The sequence below is a fragment of the Acinonyx jubatus genome, chromosome D4 (genome assembly GCF_027475565.1).
Source record: "Acinonyx jubatus isolate Ajub_Pintada_27869175 chromosome D4, VMU_Ajub_asm_v1.0, whole genome shotgun sequence".
NCBI lineage: Eukaryota > Metazoa > Chordata > Mammalia > Carnivora > Felidae > Acinonyx > Acinonyx jubatus.
In genome coordinates, this window is record NC_069391.1 from 5,366,894 (window position 1) to 5,391,206 (window position 24,313).

Below are 24,313 nucleotides of genomic sequence, written 5' to 3' on the forward strand. Positions count from 1 at the left end.
GCTCCGGTCACGATCTCGCAGTTTGTGAGTTCCAGCCCTGCCTTGGGCTCTGTGCTGACAGCTCAGAGCCTGGAGCCTGCTTTGGATTCTGTGTCTCCCCCTCTCTCTACCCCTGCCCTGCTCACGCTCTGTGTCTGTCTCTTAATAATAAATAAACGTTAAATTTTTTTTAAAAATTAGCAACTCACAGAAGAAAAGCCACATATTTATATCAATGGATCGATAAAATTGAGCAGCCCTTCCCCTGCCCCCCCCCCCAATAAACCTCTAAGGAAAATAGAAATAAATGCCCTAACATGCTAAGGACTATATTTCAGCTGCAGCCTCTGCAGCTAGGGTTCCTGATGCAAACTAGGTCCTGCCAGCCAGAGGTCCTTGCTTGCGATTTGGAAGGTAGAAGTGGGCAGAGGTGGATTTCTCTGGTGGCAAGAGGGGTCACAGAGGAGGAGGTTTCCTGCAGCAGCATGCTTCCTGTATCTAGCTCCCTGCAGTGGCAGCAGTAGGGGCGTCTTGGCTCCTGTTTTCTGGCCCCTAGATTGCACTTAAAGGGTGAGCTCCCAGAGCCTCGGGTGGTGGCAGCTTCCCAGGTGGGTCAGTTCTGCAGTGTCCCGGCTGTCAGCCCTTCCAGGCCTTCCAGCCATCCCCTGAGCACTTCATTCCCTGCATTCAATCCTTCCTGTTGGAAATACCTAAGCACCTGCCAAGTGCTTGGCCCAGAGCCCAGCCAGCCTGGAGTAAGGGGCGGGGATGGTAAACTGCCATCACTATAATGAAGACAAGGTCGTGCAGGCGCTGAGAAACAGCCTGATGATGGTCTTCGAAGACATGTTCTTGCTGTTTTCTAAGACAGGTGATGGCCGTGTGTTTACAGTCCTTTGTTCCTCAGCAAACATGTGTCGTTGCCCACTGTGTACCCTGCACTGTGCTGGGGCAAGGGCACAGGGGAGAGTTAGACACCTCTCTCACAGTATCTCTATGGATAGATGGCCATGAACATCTTGGGGCTTGGGGTGTGGGTGTGGGTAGGGGTGGCTACTTCTGCCCGGAGTTGGAGCGTGCTTTCCAGAAGAGGTGATAAGTAAACTGAGTCATAAAGGAGGAGTAGGGGAGAGGGTAGGAGGCACAGCATGTGCAAAGTCTCAGAGGTCACTGCGTGGGGCCAGTCTGTTGTGTATTTGCAGCTCTGGGTTGGGGCATTGGTCCTGGGGGCTGAGGCCAGGTGATGTGGAGTGCGGGGCTCTGGGGTGATGAGCTGGGGCTTCGTCTTGCAGAGGGTCTGCGGAAGCTGAGGGTTCATGGGGGCAGGGACTTCGTGTGCCTCCCCCTGGTGTCCCCAGGGTCTGCACCGAGTGTAGTTCAGGGACTGTTTGGGGACGAGCAGGAGCCACACAACTGGCAAAGGCTGAACCTACAGGGACTGGGCAGGAGATGATGGTTCCTTCAGGTGGTGCCAGCTGGGTGTTCACCGACCTTGCCCAGTTCCTGGCAGCAGGACCATCCTGCCTCTGCTGGCGGCCTCAGTCGGACTCAGCTCCCGGGAGGTCCCAGGCTCCCACTTGCCTCCTGCTTTTCCAGTGTCTCCTGCCTGAGCGTCACATGCAGCTGCTCACGTTCTCCCAGGAACCACCACCAGGTGGCGACATTGGCCACACTACGGGACTGGCCCCTCTCGCCCCCTGGCGGCCAAGAACAGGTCGGGCGTAGGTCCCTGTGTGGTGGAGGGGGGGTTGGGGGGTTGGGGTGCGGAAGGATAAAGTCACTGGGTCCAGGGTGCTGGCTGTGCGAATGGGGAAACTGAGGCCCAGAGAGGGGACGTGGTTTGCATGCATGAGCCCCATGCACAGAAGGACATAACCAGGTCTCTCCCATCCCAGGATGGGAGTCAGGGAGGGGCTCAGAGCCACAGATGCCTGGAAGCAAAGTGTGGTCCCCGAAGCGTGGGGGTGTCTGTGCACCCACAAAGCCTCAGGATAACTCCCCAAATCTGCATGGCAAAGGGACAGTGAACACCTCTGTGACATCAGGAAAGGGACCTTGAATGAGCAGAACTGTGGACATCACCATTTCCGACACTGGACAACACGAGCCGCACTGCCAACTGTCCGTCAAGAGAAGGCTCGGGGTGTCCCCTCCCAGCAGACTCACTCATCATGGCCCGGTAAAGGCCCTGCCACCAGGGGCCCCTCTGCACACTTGTGACTGGCTGGAAACCTGGTCTTTGCAGGCCATGGAACCTAGGGGCCACGTGGCCTCAGTTTCCCCACCGCTAGATCTTTCAGACCCAACCCCATAACCTGCCCATGGTCCTAACCCATTTCCGAGTGGTGGCAGCGAGCCCAGGAAGGCTCTTCAGCAGTGGAGCCAGAGAACATTTCCTTTAGGAAGATGGATAGGGTGGAATCCCGGGGGCCAGCATGGAGGTGGGAGGAGGGGCCGGAACCTGTGTGTGGCTGACGGGGGCTGGGCCTATGCTGGGGACCTAGGGAATCTCTGCAGAGGCCCCGCCTCCCGCTTGGGGCAGTGAGGAACCCCGTGGCAGACTTCCCTCCCTGCAGCCCACCTACCAAGGGTTAACACCTTCCAGGCAAAGAACGGAAGGAGAAAACCCGCTGTCCTGATTTGCTTAATGAACGTTAATTAAAAGGACAGAAGATACCAGACTCCTTCAGGACAGAGATGAAAGGCCCGTTAATTAAATCTGGGGAGATGGGGCCAGGACCCCGCTGATCCCACCTGACAGCTCCTCCTTGGAGCCCGGGATTGAGGTGCTAGCACAAAGGGAAAAGTAGCCCCCTTCCCCGGCCTTGAGGCCCTGCCCTGATGGTCACTCGGGTGGGTCCTGCCCCTCTGGGGTGCCTCGTTTTCCCTATCTGGACAGCAAGAGCATTGGCCGAGGTGGTTTCCCATGACACCCCCTCTGGCTCCAGGGCTCTGTAAGTCTGTGCTCTTTGTCTGCGTGTCTGGGCCTCAGTCTTCCCTTCTGTTAAGTAGGGAGACTCTACCTGCTCAGCGGATAGGCAGACAAGGCGTGACATCAGGCTTGGGGATCTGCCCGGAGAATTTAGTGACTGGCTACAGCTGGCCCCCGGGCCCGTGCTGCCAGGCCCAAGCCCGTCTGTCTGCACCGCGACCACCCTCCTGGGGCACCATCCCGGATCTCTCAGCAAGGACAAGGTGGCCACCACAGAGGCTTCCTGGGGGTCGGGCCTGGGCTGAGTGCATCACATGCCCAGGTAAGCGTAAACAGGGAAACTGAGGCTCAGCCAGAGGCAGTCCCTTGCCCAAGTCAGTGACGGAGCCGGGATTCAAACCCCGATGTCCCTGGCTCCAGAACCTATGCTCTTTTCTCCTTGACTCTTGTTTCATTCATTAATTCATTCCTTCAGGGAGCAGCTGTGCTGGGCGCTGCGCTGTTGCCACGACGCAGGCAGTGGGTGGTCCGTGAACTCAGGGGGCTTCCTGCGGGGTTAGGGAGGGAGACGGTGACCCAGGAAACAAACTGATGAATCAGGTGGTGACGGGTCACGGTAGGAGCCACAGAGGAAATAGAAGAGGGGATGGGATGGACTCCAAAAGGGGATGAGTTTTAGTTTGGGCAATCAGGGGAGGCTTCTCGAAGGAGGCGACAGATCGGCAGAGACCTGCAAGATGGGATGGGGGCAGGGTGGGAAGGGAGGGCTCCCACTGATGGGAGCTGACAGGGGGCCCCTCAGCTGTCAACCTCATGGAGCATCCTTTCCCTGGAGTTAACAAGTTCCGACAGGCCGAGGGACATGGCTGGCCTCGGGTATGGCACCACTGAGTCCCCCCACTGCTGCTGTGCCCAGCCGGAGCAGGCCTGGGCCCAGAATGAGTCAGCCCTGGGAAGCCCTTCAAAGGGAGGGGGCCCAGAAGGACAAAGAATGCCCCTCTGCTGGGTGGTTTGGGGACCAGAGTCTGGGCTACAGAGGAGGCTCCCTGGACAGACATTTACTGTGTCCATGTGCCAAGCCCTGGGGACGGAATGATGGCAAAACTGTCCTTGCACTTGGGGACCCAGATGATAAACCGGTAATTATAACCCAGAGCAGTCAGGTAAGCCCTGGGGCGGTGAGCACCCAGTCTAGAAAGGCCAGGGAAGTCTTTCTGGAGGAGGTGGGGTCAGCGGAGAGCTGGAGAGGAGATGGTCAGGAAAAAGGGACAGGGATGGGCATTCCAGGAGAGGGAACAAAAGGTGAAAGGCTCAGAGGCAGAACTGTGCAGGACTTAAGGAAGCTGTGTGGCCGGAGGTGTGAGTTTGAGAAGAGGCAAGGTGGGGTGACAGAGGTGGGAGCCAGGGGGCGGGGGTGGGGGGCACAGCACGACACGTCCTGCTGAAGAGCCCACACTTCACCTGGGGGCAGCCGGCGACTGTGGGAAGGTTTCAACAGAGATGAGACGGAGCAGGTTTTGTCCTGGAAAGCCCTCCCTGGCGGCTGCAGGGAGAAGAGAGTGGGCTGCAAGGGTGGGCGCCAGCTGTCTGGAAGCTTCTGTAGGAGCCAGGGAGAGAGGGTGGTGGCCCGGATAGGAGCAGGGGCTGGGCAAGCTCTAGAGGTCCCGGAGAGGAAAACCACCAGTTGGACCGGAAGGAGGTCTCTGTCTGGGCCACCTGGGGAGGGGTGCTGTCCTGAACTGGGGCACAGGCTGAGAAGCAGGTCTGGGGAGATGGGGAGGTCCCTTTTAAGTACTGACAGCATCTGTCCTGGAGATCATCCAAGAGAGGTCTCCAAGAGGCCAGACTCTTCTCCCTGCTTGGCCCCTCCCTTGCTGTGTGTCCTTGGGCAAGTCCCTTCCCCTCTCTGGGCCTCAGAATTCCCACCTGTACGCCAGAAGGTGGCACAGAATGGCCACTGAGGCCTGTCTGGAGTGGCTTCCCCTCCCTAAACCTCTCCCGGGGGTCCAGGCTGCCCCCTCGCCGGCGAGAGCCTCCCCCGCTAGACCCAGCCTCTGGCCCCTGCTAGTCTGGCTCCTACTTCCTCTGGGCACACAGGGTCTAGGACAGCAACTCGTGGGCCTGGGACTCCTTGAGGAAATGCCTGTGGCCAGGTCCACGCAGGCTGGCCCTGCCACGCCCAGACCTTGCCCACACACAGCTGAAGTGTGTGAGTTGCTGTTCATGGATGGGCCCAGCCAGGGCTCCCGGGGCCGTGGAACCCACCCCGTGGGTAAACATCCAAGCTGCCCCCAGTGTCTAATCCCACCCCGGACTAGGGATCCCTTGAGGGTATCCCTGACTCACCCCCTGGGCAGGTGGCAGACTGGGTGCTCACGCGGTGTGAATGAACGGATGAGGAATGAATGGTGAATACATAAATAGTACGTGAAGAAAGGGCCCACATGCCCGCCGTCCTCTCCCGCTGGCCACGCTTCCCGGCCACGCCGGCCTCCTCCCCCAAACAGAGCGCATTCCTACCACGGGGCTTTTGCACATGCTGTGCTTACGCCTGGAGCCCTGTTCCCGGAGATCTCGGCAGCCCTCCCTGCCCCAAGGTCCCTGTATGAAGAGGCCGTCGTCCCAGAGCTCCTGACCGTCCCCTGTGCGTCCTACCGAGGCACGCTGCGTTGTTTTGCTCCCTAACCTTCGCCACGCCGGGGGCGCCAAATCTGCACTCGCTAGTTTTCCTCTGGTCTGTCTCCTCCATCAGACTGTGAGCTCCCTGAGGGGGTGGGCTGTGCTGCCCTCCCCACCCCTGCTCAGGGCCCAGCAGGTGCCCGTGTGGGATGAATCAATGGAGACGTAGTATCCATCGGGCGCAAAGCAGCAGAAGTAGGGGTGCAGAGTGACCGGCTCCTTGCAGACGCTGGTCCTCACCAGGGGTTCCCCCTGCAGGGAAAACCCGGCCATCAGACATAATTTCATTTCAGAGCTTTTTGTGCTGAGGACAAGGAAACAGCAATTATAAGTCAGCAGCAGAACCCAGCAAGGAAGGGGAGGGCACGGGAAAGCAATACTGCCCTCCGGCTGCCCTCGGGATTCTGAATCGGTGCTGTGAACACCTCTGGGACCATGTTGGGACCCCCAGGCCTGAGTTGGACCCCGTCTGTCTCTAGGGCCTGGCACCACCCTGCAGGGGCTCCCATGGCCTTTGGGTAAAGGCAGCCCCTCAGACTTTACCTCCTCAAATCCCAGAACTCCTGCCTCATTGGCCAGCCTCTTCCAGACATACTAGGTCTCCTCCTACCCCAGGACCCTTGCACCTACCAGTCTCTCCATCTGAAATGCTCTCTCCCTGATTCTTGTTCCTCCTCTTGGCCTCAGGCTCAGGATAACGTCGCTTCCTGAGGAAGCCCTCCCCGGTAACCCGCTCCTGATTTCACGTCGCCTCTAATAGTCATTATCAGTCCCATGTTCTTTGTTCCCACTAGACTGCCACGCCCGGAGGGCAAGAATCGTGCAGTCTCCTGCTCTGTTCCTGACACACACCCCAGGCGGGATGCACACGAGGTGGTCAAACGCAGGTGAGCGAGCGAGCGAGGGAAGGAAATCGGGCGCAAGGAAGGAGGGAGGATGGACAGAAAGCGGGCAGGAAGTAAGGAGAAAGCTGTCTGGCTGTGAGGCCCAGGCCGTGGTTGGGCTCCTCTCCCAGCGTGCGGGCCCTTTAAGGGGGTAAAGGCCAAGGGCAGGGAAGAAGCTGGCAGGCCCAGGACGGGGAAGTGATCTACTCCTGCACCTCTGCCTTCACGTGGCTTTATTTTGAAAACGTGAACTTTACAAATGTCAGGGAAAGGTGGGATTCTCAGCCGGGGACCGGGAGAAGCCGATTAGCATTCCCCGTGCCAGCGCTAATGGGGCCGTGCATAGGCTGCGGGAAATTTATGCCGCCTGCTGGGGCCGATGCTGAGGCCAAGGCAGGAGAGTCTAACACATAAAACGGCAAGGCTGTCAAATCTATGCGTCCCCCAGGAGGACACGGGGCCACCGTGGGGACGCCCGGAGGACGGGAGGCAGGCGGAGTAACCCCCGCAGGTGGTGGAGGCCACGGGGGGGGCCGGGCGGGGTGAGGGGACCCCCCTGTTTGCTGCACCCCGGGAGGGGTGACCCCTCATCCTCCCTCCATCAGGCCGGGCCCTATCCCTGCCCACCGGGCGACCAAATCGTGCTGATTCCTCCTCATGGGGCCCTGCTGGGGAGGGGCATGCTTCCGATGAAGAGACAGACGGTCAGGGAAGCAAAGTCACTCAGCTGGACGGGTCAGGCCGGCGGCCCCCTTGCCCTGCCCTCCCCCACCTTCCCCAGTTTCCAAGACAAACCTCGTTTAGGACGGTCCCCACCATCAGCGCCCAATTAGAGTCCCCTCCGAGCGCGTGTAGGGAGTTCTGCATGGGCCTCGGAGCACTAAACACACTCTTCCCTCTGCTGGAACACCCTTCCCCACCACACCCTGAGACCAGCCTGCTCCACGGTTTACTGCTGTCTGTGCCCACCCCGCAGCAGGGGAATTTGGGTCTTCAGCGAAGAGAATTCTTTGCAAATCACCTTTCGGGCACTGCGGGGTCTTGGGGATGTGTTGGGAGCTTTCAGGCTTCCATCTGGATGTGTGTGTGTGTGTGTGTGTGTGTGTGTGTGTGTGTGTGTAGGAGGAGGGACAGTGCCCGGATCTGACAGGGGAGGGAGGCCCCGGGAGCCCCGGGCCACGGCAGGGCTGTCACAGGCCCCACAGCCTGGCTGGGCTGGGGCCAAGCAGGCCTCAGAGCCCACTCTGGGACCGGGAGACACAGAAGGTGAGGGCAATTGAGGGGTTGGCAGGTTCGGGGCCTCTGGCCCCTCGGGGACAGTCCCTGAGGGGCTCAGGAAGATGCTTTACAGATCACTCCAATCATGGGTGCAGGAGTCCGTATGAGACAAAGGCCCCAGAGAAGCCAGGGAGGGGAGACTTGAGGCTGGTCCCCAAGGCTGTCCAGCTGTGTCCTCCCGCGGGCCGCGTCCTGTCCCTCAGAAGAGGCGGGGGCCTGGGACAGTGCCGGGGACCAGTGATGACCCCGGGCCCCAGCCACTGAGTCCTTCTGTCACGCCCAGAACGGGGTCTTGCTGAGGGCAGGGACGCGGTCTGCCAGTTCCCGAGACTCGTCACACCCTAAGTGCCGGGTCAGTGCTGCGTATGGAGTGCGTGCACAGGGTCTCCTCCATGTTCGAAGCCACCCCTGCTCTCAGATGAGGCAGCCAGGCTCAGGGACGGGGGACCTGCCCGGGCTCCCAGGGCTCAGAGGTGCGAGCGCTTCGTTCTGAAGACGTAGTTGGACTCCAGAGCGGAAGCACAGCTCGGCCGCTGGCTTGGGGTTCCCGTGGGAGGGCCAGGCAGGGGGCACATGTCACGAGTCGGCCGTGTTCTCCACACTCAGAAGAGCTAGTGGGGACCGGGCCTCTGGAGTCCCTGCAAGCCAGCGGCCAGAGGCTCGGGCTTGGGTCCTGAGTGGGGACTCCGTGTCCTGGTGACAGACAGAGGCCAGGCAGGGAAGCCTGCCAGCGGAGGCCCCTAAATAACGGGGAGTGACCAGCATGTCTGCTCCCTGTCCCAGTCGGGGGACAGGCTCTGCCTTCATAACGCGTGATCGATGGGCCTAATATGGGACTGGAGACGGCGGGCTGGCAGCCCCGGCCCGGCCCGCCGGCTGCCATTTGCCCATATATTTATTTATTTATGCATTCTCCTCCGTGGCAAAAGCCCAAAGACAATAAAAGAAATTGAATTGCATATCAGATGGGACATCAGAGGGAGATACGGCCATAAATCGCGTCGTATTTATTCCATAAATATCAGCGCCTCCCGAATAGCCAGTGCCCGTTATGAAGTTATAATCAGGAATCTGGTCCCACGACACTCACCACGGGCTCCTCCCCCACTAGACAAACAGGCTGGGTCCCTAAAATAAATAACGGCTTCCTCCGGCCACCTGCCCCCCACCGAGGCAGGCATCTGCGTGCCCGGACGCTGCCTCCGCCCCAAGCAAGGAGCAGAGTCTACAGGAAAGGGCAGGAGGAGGCTGGCTCTGCAGTGTGCCCAGGCCCCGGGGGGTGGGAGGGGGAGAGTTAGCTTCTCCAGGCCCTCTCCCCCTGCTCCCCCTGCCTACCTGCCCCGCTAACCCCTGGTCGGAGCCGTCACTCCCTCCTCTCTCTCTATGCCGGTTTTCTGCCCAGGTATCCTTTCCATTCAGTAAAATGCACACGGTAAGCGTGCGGCTTGATGAATCCACGCACGCCTTCCTTAGTGCTACGTCCCCATCGCGGGCACCCCTGCAACGGAAGCTGCACTTCTGTCCCCTCGGGTCATCTCGCAGGTTCTAGAATTTCGGCAACCTGCAGTCGCGTCGCTTGTGTTCTCCCGTGTCTGTTTTCTCGTGGGTCCTGTGTCAGCTTCACCTCCATCCTGGGACCTAGATTGGTGCCTGGCATCGGACAGAGGCTCAGCCAGCGTGGGTGGGACAACTGAAAGGAGTCAGCGGCGGGTAACGTGGCATTTTGACCTGACTCTTTTTCAAGGTGGAGGTGAAATTGACACAGCACAAAATGAACCATTTTGAAAGTGCGCAACCTGGCGGGGTGTGGAACATCCACGCTGCTGAGCAGCCACCGTCCCCGGCTTATTCCAAACGACAGCCTTTTGGACGTGGCCTCATCAGCCTGTGACGTGGCCTCACTTTCTCTCTTTAGCAACCGATGTGTCTCTGAGGTCCTTTCCGGCTCCCTCCCAGCCCCGGGTCTTCGTGTGCCCTTGAACTTCTCTTCCCCGGTGTTCACGGATGGTCCAAATATCCCACCTTGAAGGTTGGCTGATGTGCCCAGCACCCTTCCCAGGGAGGGAAGCGTCTGATGGGGCTCCCCCTGCCCGCCCCCTGCTGGCCGCTCTGCCTGGGTCCTCAGGTCCCCTGGGCAAACTTTGGCTCTGCCTGTCTCCCCCATGCCCCTGGCGTCCCTCATCAGCCTGCAAGAATCTTTCCTTTCCTTCCCTTTGGCTAATAACTGGGGCAGGGGAGGAGGACCCAATTTATTCAGCAGCAAATAGAGAGCTGCCATGATAAAGTTGGCGGGGAGAAAGTTTAAAGGAGGAAAAATACCTTGGGTAATGCCATCTCCTGCGTCTTTATATTCGGAAACGGATCGTTCTGGACGCGGGCAGAAGGCCTGATTTAATATCCTCATGGAAAATACTGCACCTGATCCAATTACCACGGGAATTTTGATACAGTCAGCAGTCAAGATGAAACGTTCAGAGGCGCTCGCGGCAGGAGTAAACACAGAGACCGAGTTACCCCGACTCCTCTGGGGGCATATAAGCGGTTCGGGTCACGGTAAGGGCACCTCGGGCCAGGCTGGGGGGGCTCGACTGAGGCCAGCGTGCTGCCGTCGGCCCCCGCGGCCACGCTGGTCAGTCCCTTGGCAATCCGTCACGTTGCCTTCTAGCCAGTGGGAGCCCTCGGGTTGGAATCCCGGCGTGGCAGGCGAGGGCCCACGCGGAGAGGTGTCCCCACGCACCCTTGCCAAACCCTGACCAGGCTGCTGCCTGAAAAACCCTCCGTGTGTCCTCCTGGCCCAGTCTCCAGGCCACCGGGCTGGCTCTGGCTCAGCCACCAGTCCGTTCTCCCTATTACGTGCACTCTGAGCCCTTGCCCTTTGCTGCACAACATTGGCCGTGACTATAATCCAGAAACATCCGAGCTCTGCCTACTGAACATCCGTCTCCCCCGCTGGATTTGGGCTGCGCAAACGTACAGGTGCCAGAGGCTGCTGTGTCTGTCCTGTGCTGGCCACGCAGCCTTGGGGAAGGTTCTAGACTCCCTGAGCCTCAGTGGACTGACCTGCACACATCCCGGAGGGGGCAGGAGGATCCGGCAAGATGCTGACGAGGAGGAATGTGATAAGGAGCGAAGGTTCTACAGCCAGGTTCTTCGGGGGGCCATGACCCTGCTGTGCCACTCACCAGCTCCACGACTCGGTTGCCTCATCTGTGAAATGGGTCATCATGGCAATTACACCAGTTAATATCTATCTAATGAGCTCCATAGCAGGGTTACCATGTTGAGTTCCCCACCCCTTCCTGGATCTTGGTGGAGCTCCATGTACCTTTCCCCCCCTTGAATGGGGCGGCAACTAAAAGCCTTGGGGTGTCCCCACCATCGCAGAGCTGTGGGGCAAGGCCTGGATCAAGGCACCAAGTGTTTCCCACCAGAGTCAGACATCAGCCCATTCACCACTAACCCGTGATTACAGCCGGGTCTGTTACCTCTGGAACCCACCTCTTAGGAAGGGACACGGCAGGCCAGGTACACAGGAGGACGTGCTTGTTTGTTTATTTATTTAAAGCTTAGTTATCTTGAGAGAGAGAAAGAGAGAGCACACACAAGCTGGGGAGGGGCAGAGAAGAGAGAGAATCCCAAGCAGGCTCCACACCGTCAGTGCAGAGCCCGATGTGGGGCTCGAACCCACAAACTGTGAGATGATGACCTGAGCCCAGATCAAGAGTCGGACGCCTAAGTGACTGTGCCACCCAGGCGCCCCTATTTTTTTTTATGTTTATTTATTTTGGGGGGGGGCTGTGGAGGAGCAGAGAGAGACAGTTTACGTACTGAATTGTGAGACGCTGACCTGAATCTATGTAGGATGCTTAACCGACTGAGCCACCCAGGTGCCCAAGGAGGAACGTAACCTCCTGAGTGAATCAACAACCTGGGTGGGCTTTTGTGCACCGAAAAGATTACCCAGACAATGACTTTGATTTTAAACATTAACATGTGGTTCATGAACGTTACACATTCAAAAATGCACCTCTTTCTTGAGCTTTTAAGCTCACTTTACATAGTTACTATTCTATTTCTGTTTACATATTTATAAACTTAGCACATTTGAACAATCCTTTGTAAGGGCCCTTTGATTACTGTTTGGTCCCATTTCTAAAACTAGTTAATCAAGCGCCTTTAAACATTTTAAGCTGCATGAAGAAACTGAACGTGTTCCATTTCTTTTTTGGTATATTCAGTGGTCTGAGAACCCAGCCTCTCTGCAGACGGAAGCATATGGTTCATACACTGCATTTATAAACGCTGTTAACATCGAGCACTGTTTCTGAACTTCCCCAGAGCGCAACGTAAAACCCCAATTCGATTTATCTTTTATCTCTTTTAATGTTTGTTTGTTTTTGAAGGAGAGAGAGAGAGAGAGAGAGACAGAGTGTGAGCGGGGGAGGGGCAGAAAAGAGAGGGAGACACAGAATCCGAAGCAGTCTCCAGGCTCTGAGCCGTCAGCACAGAGCCCGACGTGGGGCTCGAACTCATGAGCCGCGAGATCACGACCTGAGCCGAAGTCAGGCACTTAACTGAGCCACCCAGGTGCCCCTAAGACCCCACTTCTAAATCAAGCGCTCACTTCCATATTTTAAATTTAAATCACAAGGCTGGGCTGGTATCTTAATCAGCAAGATAGTCTTGAACCTTAGAAACACTCACACCTGTGCACCCTCAAGATGAAGATATTATCGTTATCGTTTTGATTCTCTTAAATGTGTCTATTCTTTTTTTTTAACCTTATTTACTTATTTTGAGAGAGAGAGAGAGAGAGAGAGAGAGAGAGCACGAGCAGGGGAGGGGCAGAGACAGGGAGAGAGAGAATCCCAAGCAGGCTTCATGCTTTCAGCACGGAGCCCAACGCGGGGCTTGAACCCACAGACCGCAAGATCACGACCCAAGCCGAAATCAAGAGTCGGACGCCTAACCGGCTGAGCCACCCAGGCGCCCCTTAAATATGTCTATTCTTGATTCTAAGCCTTCTTGAGGTTGAACGATGCTAGCCTGGCACGGGCACGATTTTGCTGCACCTAGAGATTTGAGGATTGCGTTCTCAGCTGGCTGAGTGTTTTACGGACCCGCTGGCCTGGCTGGGGCGCCCACCTGCCCAGCCTCCACCTCCCGGGGCCTGGGCCCAGTGCTGGCCTCCCGGGGGCCCCTGGCTGGCCAGGATGAGCCCCTCAGCCCTCATTCTTCTCTCTGCTCACGCCCCCCACGCCCCAGTTGATTGGATTCCGCTAATCGGTTTACTGATTCATTCTCCCCTGAACACTTCATATTCCTCCTCTCAGTTAGGACCTCCGCCATGGAGGACACTTAATGACAGATGATTGGATTCTGTGTGCCTCCCAGGGCTTTTGTCACACTTCTGAGGTCACCGCAAGGACGGGGGTGGGGGGTGGGAGTGGGGGTGGAGGCTTGGCCGCTCCCCAGGAGGAAGTGGCCGCGAGGAGCTTGGCTGCAGGACCACGCAGCCACCCCAGTCTCTCCACCTTTGCCAGTCGATGCCCGCGTGTCCTGGGCCACCAGAAGCCACGGAGCACTGGGACAGCTGGAAGGAGGCTGGGGAAGGCCTGGGGCTTCGAATCACCCCAGCCTGGACTGCGGGGCAGTTGGCTGCTGGCTCTCTGCACCTCACCTGTGAAGCAAACCGCAGACAAGTGGGTCTTAGAGCTTCCTCCTGGGCAGGGTGGCTGTGAGCACTGAGAAGGGCCTGGTAGCCAGTGAGCCCCAACTAAATGTCAGTCCCTTCCCGGGCGGCAGCTGCATCCAGAGCTCCACCCAGGAGAGGCTGGGACGTGGCAGGAAACACCTGCTGGTGGGAGGGGCTGCCCGCAAGAGTGCGCTCTCCTCCTTCTCAACAACCTGGTCAGCACTGGGGCTCAGAGAGGTTAAGTAACTTGCCCACAGTCACACAGCTTAGAAAAGGTGGAGCTGGGGGTTGCCCTCAGGCCAGTCTGAACCCTCCGCCCCTTCGTCTTGGCCCCGGTGCTGTCCCCCTCCCTGTGGCTCTGGGCCCCCAAATCCCGGCTTGGGCCGGACGAGACGGGAGCAGCAAGAGGAGGCAGCCGTGACTGAGCTGTTTACACAGCGGAGAGGATTCCCTTCCATCTCCCATCACTCCCCCTTCAATGATCTCACCACCAGGAGCCCGAGAGAATCGGAGCCTCTGTGAAGGCGGCATCTCTCAGATGAAAGCTGCAGCCGGCATCTCCGCGATGGGGGCACCTGCTGGCCCCTCGGCCCCTCTAGGGGCGGCTCCCTGGGGAGGCTGGGGGCTGCGGGAAGGGCAAGGTGGATAGGGGTCTCCTTCTAGCCTCCCCTCCCTCCTCGCCAGCGCCAGCCATGGCCTGGGAAGGTTGTCTTGGTAACTCGGGCTGAATTGCTGCTTACCATCTTGCTGGGATTTCTCTCCCTGTGATGAAAGGCTCGTGGAGGGGAGGAGAGGCAGAGCCAGCCCAGCACCCTCCTTCCGGGGCGCTGCTGACTTCATAAGAGATGCCGCTTTTCTGCAGGAAGCCTCAACCACAGGCTCATGATGTGCGGGGTGGGGTGGGGGGCAGGGGCGAGGGTCTTCCTGAAGCCCGGACCCCCACGGGGAAAGTCCTCAGGTCCCAAACACCCTCCCGGGCTGGAAAACCCCAGGGCGAGCCTGTGGCTCTGGGGACAGTGGAGGCAGGAGGCTCTTAAGAGGGGGCACAGCAGCCCAGTGGTTTGCGCAGCGCTGGATGGCCTGGGGCCCCTCTGCTCACGGGCTGGATGGCCTTTCCTGCCGGGTGCCAGGGACGTGATTGCTCCCTGGGGCAGCCCCATCCACATGGGCCGGTGACACCATTGCCAGGTGCTGTGGGATGACCGTAAGCCAGCCTGACTGAGATGTCCACCCCAAGAACCATGGGAGGCAGGAAGCTGACCAGCTTCCTTCGTCTCTCTCTCTCTCTCTCTCTCTCTCTCTCTCTCTCTCTCTCTCTTTTTAACCAGCTTGCAGCATTGCAAAATCATCCGCCTTGGACTCAGAAGGAGCTCCAGACAGGGGGTGCCTGGGTGGCTCTGTTGGTCGAGCGTCCGACTTCGGCTCAGGTCATGATCTCGCGGTTCACGAGTTCAAGCCCCGCGTCGGGCTCTGCGCTGACAGCTCGGAGCCTGGAGCCTGCTTCGGACTGACGTGCCCTGCTATCAAGGAAGAGCATGCCCCACCCCCACCCCTGCCCCAATCTTTACATATGTGGCCATGCGAGCCCAGGGAGGTGACACGACTTGTCCTGGGCTGCCCAGCCACTTGGGTCTTCTCTAGCAGAGGTGGTGGCTCAGCACGGGGGTGAGAGTCTAGGTTGTCCCCACCCGTGGCTCTTTCCTCCCGTGGCTCATCAGCTCCGGCCTCTGTTCGAAGAGACCCTCGCATCCCCCCATAGTGAAGACAGGCAAACATCCACACTCTAACCAGAGCCCACGTGGCCTCAGCTGCGCCTCCGGGAAGTGACCGTGTCAGAGGCCAAACCCCGTCTTGTAACTGACCATCCCCTGAGACACGAACCCATGACCCGAGTGTCAAGGCGGCTGTATTATAAGCACAGAGCTGAGGATGAGAATTTCTCTGATGGGAAGGGGATGGGGAGATGGGGTCGGGGAGGGGTGGGCACTGTAGACATTTTCTGAAGCTGCTTCCTCCTTACCGCGGTGCAGGAGACCGGGGATGTCCCCCAGGGCCGGGGGAAGGGGGCGCGGGCAATGCTTCATTCCTCAGTAACGTTGCTGACCACATTGCTATGTGTTCCCCGCTAATCAGAAGAGACTTTATTTAGTGAGCGCTTGCTGTGTACCAGGCCATCCCTATGCTAGCTGCACGTTGTGGGGAAAGTTATGTCCATTTTACAGATGAGGTAAGCGAGGCTCAGACAGGCAGAGTCACTTGCTATCTTCGGTGGTTCTTCCAAGGGCGGGCCCGTGTCGAGGATGTCAGGGCAAGTGATTTTATGAAGGAAGTGCTCCCAGGAGAAGCCAGTCAGGAATGGAGAAAGAGGACAGAGGAAGGATTAGAAGGTCAACCAGAGCTCAGCTGAGGTCCCAGGCTCAGCCTGATCCCGTGAAGCATAGATGATACCCTGGTGCTGGTCCCATCCCAAGACCGGGAGAGGAGCTTTCATACCTGCCCGCCGGCCAATGGCTGTAGATGGACAACGGGGTCCAGGAAAGGGGACTCAGGGACACCAAAGTCGCTACCCTATTTGCTGTAAGTCATGTATCTGGCAGGTGACAGAGCCAGGATTCAAACCAAGCCCTGTCCCCACCTGGGGTTCTTTCTTTTTTTCCCCCTTAAGTTTATTTATTTTGAGGAGGGGCGGGGCAGAGAGAGAGCAACACAGAATCCCAAGCAGGCTCCGTGCTGTCCGTGGGGCCGGATGCACGGCTCAATCACGCGAACCATGAGATCATGACCGAGCTGAAATCAAGAGCCAGATGCTTAACCAACGGGGCCATCCAGGCGCCCCCAGGTCCTGGGTTCTTAACTACCACCCCACAGGCCTCACCTCTCCCTAAGCTGATGCTTTGGCTTCACTGGGAGGCCCGCTTCCCCTCTGCTTCCTGCTGTCTCCAGGAAGCCAAGAGGCCATGGTGCAGAAATGACACGAGCATATAATCGCACGCTTTTATTACACCGCGTATCTACCGTGCTCTATCACATGGCCTCACCACAGAAAATACGGCACAGGGTCTCGTGTATTATTTATACAAGGAGACTCTTGGTGGGAGTGCAGGGGGGGGGCAGCCTTGGATAATACGCAGATGGCTGGGCACACTCGGAAAATCCCCCGTGCGCAGAGGAACAATTAGACACTCCTGACTTAGGGCCCCTCTCCTCGCCTGGCAAAGCAAACAAGCAGACAAATGAGTTGATTTAAAGAAAATGACTCTGTAAATGAGGTTACAGTTGGTGCAGGGATATGGCAGGAGGAGGGAGGTGTGGGATAAGGTGTGTGAGCGGGGAGCACAGGGGGCGGAGCTGGGCACCGGCTCCACCCATCAGCCTCGCCATCCCCTCCCCACCCCCAACCCCTCCCCCGCCCCGGCAACGCCCACAGTGCTCTAGGGAGTGAGATCCCCACCCCCTCCAGTTAGACGTGGGCACGTGACCCTTTCTGGCCAGTGAAATCCAGAGGGGCCGAATGTGGGCCCCTCCCAGTCCAGGACAGTTAAGTGCGGGTGTGGGACCCTCCGGGCGGTCCCTCGAGCAGACGTCTGTCGAAGCTTGAGGGGTGTGAGTGAGGAACAAAGCTTGGCACTGGGGACCCACTGAGAGTCTGGGCTTGTCGCTGGCCTGTTGTGCTCATAGAGCAATTTTACAGCTAAGCAAACAGCTCAAGGGCATGAGGGAACTTGCCCAAGGTCACACTGCCTGGGAGTGGGACAGCTAGGGCTGAGATCCAGTCTGCTTCCACCAGCCCTCAGTGGCTCCCTTCTGTCTCCAGGGACAACTGATTTTTTTCTGTCAATAGGTCCTGTCCATCCACATTCCAAGCGTTTCTCAAGCCTCCATCCACTCTGCCTAGACCTCTGGGCTTTGGGGTGGCCGCCCTGGTCTTTCCCTGGGCTCCTCCTCCCCCTCCCGCCCCTTGCAAATCTGCTCTTCACTCAGGAACCAGGTCACCTCTCCAGACACGCGTCTCCTTGCGCCATGCACCGTTCAAAGCCCATCGCAGGCTCGCCGGTGCCCCAAAGACAAGGCCTGCGTGCCACAGGCCTCTGGTGACTTCCGTACCTCACTACACCACTCTCCATTTGGGCTATGCCCCAGCCACACCTGCTTCCTTCAGTCTCTCTGAACACCACACTCCTACTGCACGGGCTTCACACAGGCTCTTCCCACCGCTTAGAATGCTTGTCCCTGCAATCTTAGCCTGGCTCACTCCCACGAGGGAGTCTCTGGAGCCCAGGGGTGGAAACCAGAAACTGTGTGCACGCGTGTGCATGCCTGTGTGTGTGTGTGTGTGTGTGTGCGCGTGCACGCGTGCCTGTGTAAGCTCCACCTTTCCTCACACCTCTGCCCAGATACCCTCCCGCATCAGCCACGCTGTATTTGCTTGTCCAGTGTCCTCCCCTACGGGGACATAGGCTCCCTACAGCTGGAGGTTTTGCCTTGTTACCGTGTACTTTGAGTCTAGCCCAGTGCCTGGCACAAAGAAGGCATTTAGTAAATAGTCACTGGTTGGATGAAGGCTTTGCATTGGTGGACACCATGAGCGGCCACAAGTCTATGAAGATATATTTGATTTCTCTACCCATCCCAGTTGGGACACAGACCCAGCCGCCCCGTGTTGGGGTCCGCACCCACACCCAGGTCAAGACCCACCCTCTGTGGACAAGCCACCGCCCTTGAGAGTCTAACACCGTTGTGAACCCCTCCTTCCCACCTCCAGGCCTGGCTGTACCTGTTGTTGTCTTGTGCTCCGGGTCTGTGCTCTTTGAGGGTTGTGTGCAGAATCCCTTGCCCCCCTCCAGGAGTCAGGCCTAGAGCCCGTGAGCCCGTGAGCCCATGCCCCACGCTGGTTGTGGGTGGTAAAGACCTTGGGCTTCGGGGCCAGAGAGATCTCCCTGCCAGTTACTTTCTCCGGCTGTGGACCTTGGACAAGTCCCTGGACGGCTTGCTGGAGGCCTCAGCCATCCGCCCTGTAAATGGGTATAAAACAGCACCTTCTTCCAAGGCCTGTCATGGCGATTTGGGGAGCTGACGTCCAGTTATGACCTCAGCCACCCAGTCCTGCCCTTTGGACCTGCAACCCCCCGGCAGGGGGGCTGCCGACAACAAGAGATTCACAGGGTGTGAGAGACGGGTTAGCCCTCCACAGACACTTTCTCTCCCACAGAATCAGCCAGAACCAGAGGAGCCTTGCTAATGGAGAGTTTCCTGTCTGGAAGAGACGACTCACCTGTCAGCATTCTGGAGGAGGATGTACCTGTCAAAGGTGTATCACCAGCATCACTTGAGAATGCTGTCACCCGAGGTGGCCCCACCTCGGGAGAAGTGGCTGACGTCTCACCGGGCCAGCAGCTGTCTGGAGCAGGGCTGTGGGGTATGAACGATGGCATTTGGGGTGATTACCTGAGGGGACACGGGACGAGCCTTCTCCCAGAGCCCAGGGAGCGTTTCCAGACCCTCACCGCCACTTTTTTTTTTTTTTTTAATGTTTATTCATTCTTGAGAGACAGAGAGAGACAGCATGAACGCGGGAGGGTCAGAGAGAGGGAGGCACAGAATCTGAAACAGGCTCCAGGCTCCGAGCTGTCAGCACAGAGCCCGACGCGGGGCTCGAACCCACGAACCATGAGATCATGACCTGCGCCGAAGTCGGACGCTCCACCGACTGAGCCCCCCAGGCGCCCCTCACCGCCACTTTTTATATTAAAGTCCTTGCCACACTTCCGAACCTCTGGTTCTCTTGCCATCATCAGCTATGGATGAGCAGAAGTGCCTGGAGGTGGGACAGGAGTGAACGTGGCCGTGTTTAAATGGCGCCTGGGGGGCTCAGCTGGTTGAGCGTCTGACTCTTGGTTTCGGCTCAGGTCACGATCCCAGGTGTGTGAGTTCAAGCCCCGCGTCGGGCTCTGCGCTGACATCATGGAGCCTGCTTGGGATTCTCTCTCCCTCTCTCTCTGCCCCTCCCACTCTCTCTCTCTCTCAAAATAAATAAATGTAAAAAAAAAACAAAATAGGCTACTTGGGAAATGGAGGCTGGTGGGGACAGGGAGCTTGCCTGGGGGTGGGTAACTATGCTTTTGCCCACTGCCCCCATCCTGCCTTGGACCTGATGCTCTGATGCCTCAGTTTACCCCTGGGTGTCCACACGACTAGATTAGTCTTCTCCCAGGCATGCCGTGAGGGGGTTCGGACCTGGGCGAACGGCACAGGCCCCTGGCCGTGGTTGGTGGGACCGTCCAGTCGCCCTGCACACCACTTCCTCCATCAGTGACACTTCCCAGCTGGAGGGTTGGAATCACTTTGCCTGATGCTGGCTGTCGCCGGCACAGGCGATGGCCACCCGCAGCCTGGGAGCGGCCGGGGCTGACAGAGACCTCGGGGAGGCAGGTCTGGCATCTGCACAAATGGGGAGGGGGGGCAGTGGACCCGGCTGCCCCTCTGGTTGGGCCCCCAGCGGGCTGTGTGGCCTGGGCAGCCCGAGGCGCTGGCTGCCACCCCGGTCCATCTGCCGAAATTTCAAAGGCAAATGTTCTGAGAAATAATGGGGCTTAATAAGCCAGGCTGATCGATATTCCATTGAAGGGAAAGGAGAAGGAGAGGGAGAGAGGGGGAGGGGGAGGGGGAATGACCCAGAGAGACCTAGAGAGACCTAGAGAAACACAGAGTGTAACAGAGAGAGAGAGAGAGAGAGAAGGAGGGAGACTCATGCACAGAGAGACACAGGCAGAAATACAGAGAAAGAAGGAGGGAGAGAGGCAGGTACAGATAGTAACTATACACACTGAACAACGCAGGGGTACAACAGAGAGAGAGATGTGGGGCCCCCCGCGCCCCCACGACATGCACAGAAACAGAGTCACAGAGGGACCCCCGGAGGACGGCGGAGGGATGCAAGGGGTCAGGAGGAGGGCTGTGGGGGTCTGAGCTGCCTCAGGACCTCGGAGGAAGCTGGGCCCAAGGTCAGCCTGGCCGCAGGGGTCTTGTCCTTGGTCCTCAGGCCCTCGGGCAGCAAAGTGTGTGGCCACCCCCTGTCCCAGTGCTCAGGACACAGAATGACGGGCCCGGCCAACAGCAGTGCCTGAGGTCATGGTGACAGGGAGGGGTCCCGAGTGACAGGGCTTCCATCGGCAGCTGTACGACCTCCCGCCCTGGGCAAGACCCCGCGTCTGGAGTTTCCTCCCCTACATCTGCAAAATGGCAGGGGTGGGCACCAGAGTGGCTGTGAGGGTTTAAATGAGCAGCCTCTAGTCCAGCAGCAGCTACCCTTTCTGGAAACTTCCGATGTGGCAGGCCCATCGGAGGACCCAACAAGCATCCGTGAGTTAGGCACAGCAATGCCCGGTTGCAAGGGAGAGAGTGAGTTACCCGAGGTCCTGCACGAGCAGGAGATTTGAACACAACCTCTGAACGTGTTTCTACGAGGGGTCGGTGCCCCGGCAGAGGTGGGAGTAAGGCAGACCCAGCAGCCTTGTCCTTCGTTAAGGTTGGGCTAAGGGCTGGGGACGGGCAGACGTCCACCTCTGGGGGCAGAGAGCCATTCACTCACCCACCCGCTCCCTCCCTCCTCCATTCACTTCCGGCCTTACTAGATTATTGATAAATAAAAATTAAAAAAAAAATTTTTTTTACACATTTATTTTTGAGACAGAGAGAGAGACAGAGCATGAACACGGGAGGGGCGGAGAGAGAGGGAGACACAGAATCTGAAACAGGCTCCAGGATCTGAGCGGTCAGCACAGAGCCCGACGCGGGGCTCGAACTCATGGACCATGAGATCATGACCTGAGCCGAAGTCGGCCGCTCAACCGACTGAGCCACCCAGGTGCCCCGATAAATAAAAATTTTAAAACGAGCTGACTCTTGTCCTTCCCCATGTTCTTCAGAGGCCTGTACTGAGTGTTCTCGACCGCCTATAGAATGCGCCTTCTCGAAGCCCAGAGACCATTTGGCAACCTGTCTGTCTGTCCCACGCACACGCTCCCTGCGCCGAGGTGCCCACGAGAAGTGCCCGAGGTGGGTCCGATCTGAGGTCACACAGCTTGTTCTGGGATCCCAACCTGTGCTCTCGGCTACCTTCCCATCAGTCCGGGACACCTCACCGAGCTCCACCCCGCACCCCTCGGTCCTCGCTCATGGCCCTGCAGGTGCGTCTCTGGAGTTCCGTCCCGGGACCCTTCCTCTGCGTGGGGCCAAAGATCTCTACCCCTTGCGTCTATGAATCATCCCCATACTTCAGTCGAAGCCGGGGCTCCACTCACCTGCCCTTTCTCTGCAGAGCCCTGGACTCTTAACAGCACCACCCTCCTGTCCCAGGGGATGGAATTCATACAGCCAGGGGCCACTCGGCCGACTTTCAAGCTGCCCACAGTGTCCAGGCTTTTCCTGCATGGCCCTGGGGCTCAAGAGAACAGAGGGTTTGAGAGAAACCATCCCCCGTTCGACCTGCCTCTTCAAATGTATGCTCCCCGAAGTCCCCTTCCTTAAGTAGACTGTCACCTGCCCCTAGGTGTATGTCAGGGGAGTTTTCAAAAGCTGGATTCCTGGGTCTCACACAGCAGATTCCATTCCTTCCAGCCTGGACCTATGATATATATATATATATATATATATATTTTTTTTTTTTTTTTACAGTGGTAAAATGCATATTAGATAAAATTTACCATTTTAACCATTTTAAATATCAGTGGAAACAAATACATCCACGATGTTGCACAACTGTTCCTACTACCTTAGTTCCAGGACTTTTCAGCACCCCAAATGGAAACCCCTTACCAATTAAGCAGTCAGCCCTCCTTCTCTCCTCGCCTCCCCCCTCCTCGTCAGCCCCTGGAAACCACTCATCTGCTTTCTGCCTCCCTGGATTGGCCTGCTCTGAATATCTCGTAGATGAGGAATCATACAATACGTGGGCTGCGGGGACTGGCTTCTTCAAGGTTCCTCTTTGTGGCAGCAGGTGTCAGAACCTCATTCCTTTTTGTGGCTCACTGTTTCTCCGTCACTTGAGTCGCTTCCGCCTTTGGCTGTCGTGAGTAACACTGCTACAAGTATCTCTTTGAGACCCTGCTCGCAATCCTTCTGGGTGTATCTCAGAAGTGGACTTGCCGGCCAGGCGATAATTCCACTTTTGATTTTTTGAGGAGCCCCCACGCCGTTCCCCACAGGGGCCGCACCATTTTGCATTCCCACCAGCAGGGCACAAGGGCTGTAATCTTTCCACATCCTCTTCAACACTTGTTGTTTCTGTTCTGTCTTGGTTTTCACAGCGTAAGAGCCGCCCTAATGGTATGAGGCAGGATCTGGTGGTTTCGCTTTTTTTTCCCTGATGGACGCCTCTTATTTCCTTTTCTTGCCTAACTGCTCCGGGGCAGAATTGCGGTTTTGCCGGTAGTGTTTTCTCATTCTCGGGAGCCATGGGGCGATTCTGCTGAGCAGCCTGTGGCGTGAGCCCCTGGCTCCCTCAGGTCTGTGTTTCCCCATCTCACGTCAGAATTCTCAAAACGGAGGCCTCAGGCCCTGTTTACATGTCACACACAGAGAAGACAGATGCCCCAAGAGGGGAGGTTCTCCAAGGCACAGGGAGGTGGGCAGCAGAGCCAGAAGGGCCCAGGCAGGGTAACGGGACCTCAGGCACTGCTTACAGTGGCACCTGTCCTGACCGGATCGGACGCCCGCAGGTTGGTGAGTGTTTTCAAGGTCTCCTGGCCCGGGTCTACCTGACTCCAAAGCCCTTCACCCCCACCTTCCAGGCACAACCTTGTAGCCAGGGGTTGGCGAACTATGGCCCACAGGCCAAATCCAAAGTTAAGAACGGTGTTCACATTTTTAAGGGATTGGAAAAAGAAATCAAAGTTGAATAGGCAAACCCTAAAATATTCACTGTCCGGCCCTTTGCAGGAAGAGATCGCTGACCCCAGCTTGGCTCGGACTTTAACGCTGGATCCCTCTGGCCAGGGGATGCCAGAGGCTTGGGGAAGATCCTCACAAGGGCAGTGCCTTCCGGCTGTGCCTTGTCAAAACCCAAGTGCTAGCCGAGGAATGAGGGACGGCCAGGCTCCCCTCCGCTGCTGCTGCCGCAGCCCCTGTCTGGGTCACTGGCACCAGACTTCAGCTCTGGGCAGGCCAACCCTCCGCCATCCCAGGAGGAGGTAAAAAATGTGACACCTCAAAGTGGGACATTAAAATTTAACGGGGGCGATGCATATTTAATGGGGCTTAACAAAGCATCCTTAAAGACATCCCAGACAGCCCTCCCCCCCCCCCGGGGGCGGGCGGGGGTAGGCTGCTGAGAGCGGTCCTGCCCAGGCAGGCTTGCTCCCTCATCTGTCTGTGGTGACATCGTTGGGACAACTTGGCATTCTATGCTCCTGCCAGAGCCAAGTGCGGGCCTGCGGGCTCCCAGGGAGCTGCCCTTTCATTATTCATACTATGAGGGTGTCTGAGAACAGCGTGAGCAGGGACACAACTCAGGCTGCCTGGCCCCATTCCAGAAAGCACCCCCTACCTGCCCCCACGGGCAGGGTGACCCCTTCTCCCTCCGCCCTCTGATCCCGCCCTCTGATCCCTCACTCGTGGCGGGGGTCACTGCTGCGGCTGGAAGGTCAGCTGGAGACATCCCTAGGAAGGGGCGCTGGGATGGCCCCCCCAGGGGCTTTGGCATAAGATGGGCCCCAGTCACGGACTCCGAGGCCACTGTCTGAGAATCAGAGGTCACCGAGTCTTAGAATCATGGCATCTTGGAAGGCTGCTACAGGCTCTCCTGAATCTGAATGGCTCTAGCAGCCCTGACCTCGGACCAAATCCCATGAGCACTGGGCTCACTTGGTT

General features: G+C 57.9%; 1 long non-coding RNA gene across 1 annotated transcript; it reads right to left on the minus strand.

Moving 5' to 3' along the window:
- Positions 1-8,736: 8,736 nt before the first annotated feature.
- LOC128312085 (uncharacterized) lies at positions 8,737-14,197 on the minus strand. Its single transcript, XR_008290890.1, has 2 exons — positions 13,433-14,197; positions 8,737-10,959 (listed from the first exon to the last, which is right to left on the minus strand). It is a non-coding gene; the product is annotated as an uncharacterized LOC128312085 (long non-coding RNA).
- Positions 14,198-24,313: the final 10,116 nt, after the last annotated feature.